The sequence below is a fragment of the Falco cherrug genome, chromosome 6, assembly GCF_023634085.1.
Source record: "Falco cherrug isolate bFalChe1 chromosome 6, bFalChe1.pri, whole genome shotgun sequence".
Taxonomy (NCBI): Eukaryota; Metazoa; Chordata; class Aves; order Falconiformes; family Falconidae; genus Falco; species Falco cherrug.
Genome location: NC_073702.1, coordinates 91,164,563 through 91,169,235, shown reverse-complemented (window position 1 = coordinate 91,169,235; position 4,673 = coordinate 91,164,563).

Here is a 4,673-nt window from a genome sequence, read left to right as displayed (position 1 = left end):
TCGATGTGTTCATCCTCATTTTCCATAATTTGAACTTAAACCTTTAGTATTTAACATATCCTCTTGACTTTTTTTTTTTTTTTAAATAGTGGTTATGACATACTAAATGATAACAGTTGGATATATGAGAAGGTCGATCGCCATAGGAACCAAGGTGGTAAAAATAGTTAAAACAAAAAGCAAGCCCCGCTATACTCTGTCGTACCTGGACAGTTAATTTGATGGGGTTTTTTTGCCTGACTTATTTTATACATCTGTTATGACCATGAAAGAATTCATAGGTAGACCTGGCTAGCCTCTCGCTTAAACTGAGGTAATCTAGGTGGGATTCAGATAATGTAACTAGTTACATGATGTGGAATTAATAACAGGAAATGTCTGTTCTCTCTTCTAGAACTGGAGTTGCATCTTACTTGGGCTAGACCCCTGGAAATGGGAGTCCCAGCAGGGAGGTCTGGGAGCTGTGGTCTTAGGCGCTCTGTTTGTTCCCCTTCCTGAACTTGCAGCAAAGTGTTTAGGGCTTTTTTCAGTTCTGCTTTTAGTGATCAGAGAGGTTATTTTATCAGGTGTTTTATGTTTTATCATACAAGTTCTTTGTTCTGTCTTTACGGATTTTATCCACATCCATCCTTTATGCAAGATTATTAGTGCTTGAGAGGTTATGTGACAGTACATTTACTGACTGCGGGCATTGCGCATGTCTGTGAATACAGACCGGCTTTTCCCCATTCTTAATTTCAAGTCAAGTACACCTTATCATACGAGGGAAAATGTGTCAGCTGTTCTTCAGGTTTTCTCATCAACAATGGTTCAGTTTTGCCCTGTCTACCTCTATTTTGTTCATGCTTCAGGTAATTAGTATTTCAGGTATTCAAATCGGGCTTCTGAGATGTCTGAACTGGCAACTGAGGGACAGGCTCTCTGGCAGCCCTTTCTGCACAGGGTTTGGAATAATAACGGGCCTGCTGTCTGGTGGGTGGCGGACTGACTTGTATTTTAGGGGCACTGCTAATACTCTTCCAAGCCTCAGTGCTTTTCCCCCAGAAGTTGCTTCCAGAGGACTCCGGTGTAGAAGGTTATGTGCCATGTCTTGCTACTTGCCAATGGAAATGCTGGGTACTAGTGAAATGTTCTGTGCTGCCTAGCGGTTTACTGTAAAAGGTCTCTCCCAATCGTTCATTTCTCTTCCATCAACTTGAATGTTCTGTGGAAACCTGTTCCTTCTGCCGTAACTTGCATTGCTGTTTGTATTAATGTAATTTCAGAAGTTACGTTGTTTGCGGTTGAGTATTAAAAACATTATGTTGTCTGTTGGTCCAGTTTGGGATGTAGGATGAGTGACCCTTAAAAGCATTCAGGGTTTTTTTGGTTTTTTTTTTTAAAAAAGCAGCACTTTAATGTTTCAGTGTCCTCAGTGGATCACAGTGTTCAGTGCCTAAGATGTTCAGGTGAAAGGAGTCTTTCCTGCGGCTGCCCAGCTCAGAGGACAGGCTTGATACCAGCTAGATGTCCCAAATGCAAAACGAGTAGCCTGTGACACATGGGGAAGAAAAGAGAGGAGACCGGAAAATTGTGCACACTTCTTTCTCCTTAAAATAATCATCATTTTCACATAGAAGTTGACAACAGGAAAGATTCCTTCTTGGTGTTTTGCTGTAAAAAGAAAAGAATTTCTTCTCTTGGGCCTACCAGGACGGATGCTTGTCGTCAAGGAGGAATGAGGTTGGTCTTCTCCTTCCACGCAAGGTCTGTGTTCACCTATGATCTTGCTCTTTAGAATAGAGCCAAAACAGTGGGGCAGGTGAAGAGTTAGTTGCTCTGAGGGGAATGGAGTTTGTCTATAATTTGGTAGCAATACTTACTAGATTGAAGTGAAACCATTAAGGACTTTCAATCCATTTTTTTTTCTGTCTCTTGCATAAGCCATACAAGCAAAATAGTGAACATCGCTATGCACATTCCCTGCTTGTAAGCAGCTGGCATTCACACTGTAGTATCTTCATGTCCAGTGTTTGTTTGTTTGTTGGTTTTTTTTTTTAAAAAAAAAGTTTATTTTTTCTAATTGATCACTTTTCATTGGAGGTAAATAATATATATTGAGGTGGAGATCTTTTTGTCTTTTCTCATGATACTCTAATCCTTGTTTATATTTATTTTTCCTTATATCTAAGAAGTGGGAATAGCTGCTTTTTGACTTTCTATACCACCACAGCAAGAAAGTGTATCGCTAGGATGATGAAGGATTTGGAAGAAACCATTCAGGAAGTGTTTGGGTGTCCTGCTTTATGAAAGGAATGATACAACTTAATGCGGTGTCACTAAGTCTGTCGTTTAGTGAGGGATCATGTTGGGGTAAGCTGGCTTGTAACTGGCTGAAACCCTCTTTGTTGTAATTAAATGCAACTTGCTCCTTTTTCCTGCTGTGTGTTTTCTTGTGAACAGTGCTTGAACTGGTTTGAATGTTATGATTGCTTAGCAGGAGACATTCGGTCTCTTCTGTTAAATAATAACATTGAAGTCTGGCAACACGAACACGCTTGCTCAATTATTTTTTTTCTTTTTCCCACTTCTAGGATGCGTTTAAACATCTTCGGTATTTTTTGTGTCCTCTTTTGAAAATACCTTGTATTCTTACATCTGTAGCTACTAGTGTTGCGTTGGTTTTATTTTTATGCATTCAGGTTTCTATGTCTGCCCAGTGTATTGCTTTATTCCCTTCTGGCAGTTACAGAGGTGGGAATAATCTTGTTTGCATGGGCATGGCTTTGGCCAGAAATAGTGTGCAAGAAGGCGTGGGAAAAACCCCACTTGTTACAGGCCCAGCTTCAAGTGAAGAGCTCTTAAAGCACAAAATACCGTTGTTCTGATTTTGACCTTAAATTAGATGCAGCTGTGCTGCAGCTGAGAGCCACCCACCTTCACATGCCTGGGGTATAAAAGGTAACTTCAGGCTCCTGCCGTAAAACTTGCCTTGCAGCAGTGGCACCTGCCAGTTCGCACGTTTGGTGCTGGAGCCAAGCAGTGCCCTGGCACGCTGGCACAGAGGGGCTGATGGTGCCCTCTGAATACGTGGCAAAAATGTGTCAGCTTCAGGAGACAGACCTTGCTGATGTGGGTAGCGATGGTCCCGAGGAAAGGGAGGCGTGTAAGAGAGAGGCAGGCTGGCGCTGCACGGCGTTCCCTGCGTGTCGGTGCTGTGCTGCTGTGGCGGTGTCCCGCATCGCGGGCTGCCCTGCTCGGGGGCGCCGGGAAAGGCACCGGCGTGTCGGCCGTGCCTCGTCACACCTGGCTTGTTGTGACGTTCAAGAGTGAGTGGAGACTCCTGTCTAAGCGAGGGGCGAGGGGTGCGCAGGGCCCGTGCCAGGGGCGCTCAGCTGTGGGCCGGCCGCGCGAGAGGTGCACGGAACTGTAGCTGGGCAAAGTGGTCTGATAGACGGGAGCTCACCTGTCCTAGAAGAGAGGAGTTGCTCCCGTCCTCTCTTCCAGCTTGTGCTATTTTTGTTCTTAACTGTTAAGACCACACGTTTTCAATTAATCGAGGCTCTCCCCAGCATACCCTTGCTCCCGTAAGGAATGCTCTGGGAGTGGACTGGAATGTGAAAAGTGTTAATGGTATTCACCAGGGAAGTCTAAGCTGAGAAACTCCTGGTGTCATTCTTTCTCCGTAAAACACGGGATGCCAGTTTTTTCCCCCTCACCTGTTAAACCTCCTGCACGCTGAGGAGTGGTAAGACGCCACCTTCTCAGTTGCACCATTACGGCTGGCACTAGCGGAGAGGGGCGATCAGGTGTGCTCACGCAATAATGCGATGCTTCTAGCATGCCACTTGGGGTCTTTAGAGGGGCTGGCGGGGGCGCGGGCTGAGGTGACGATAAGCCGAAAGGAGTAGCTGTTCAGGGTTTGGGATGGTGAGACCCCCAAATTCTACTGCTAAAGCATCTCCTTTGATAAAGGCTGAAGAGCTTCCATTTCTAGACAGTCGTATCATCAGGTTAAAAGAATAAAATATTTGTGTTCTGTTAAGCCTCCTACTGCGTAGTACTCTTTCCCCGTTAAAAATAGAAGACTTCTTTCTCTGAGGATTGTACTTCCCACAGGATGCAGAGGAACCTAATGTGGCCAGATTGCTTGTGCTGTGCTTTGGCCACATCCCTGTAAAGGAAATAACCTCGGTCCCTTTTCTTGTGTTCAGAAAGCCTTGGTATCTGGCCAGTGCCAAGCCTTCCTGCTCTGGCCTTTCCCAGCCAGCTCCCTGGGTAGAGGCACACATTTAATTCAGACAGGTTCCCTGTTCTTCCTCTGGACTGTTGCAGCTGCTGATGCGAGGTCTTAATTTCTGGCATGGTTTATTTAATTTTTTCCTTCTCTGGTGGTTTATGGAGCAGCTGCAGACTGAGTGGGCCTTCATGCAAGGGAATGAGTGCTCTGGGAGGAATGGTGAGGGAGCCAGCAGCTATTAAAAAGGCAAGATAATTAACCCTCTTTTCCAAAGCATCCAGGATCCAGGAATACAAATTAGTCCTGGCAGGAGTAGTATAGCAGTATTCAGAACAAAACACTGAAATGGGCTCATGGCATGGAGGATGGCTGAGGCCGGCAGTTGCTGCAGAATACAGGTTGTAACTATTCAGCTTCATATCAGCCATTACCTGTTTGGTTATTTTTCTCTTGT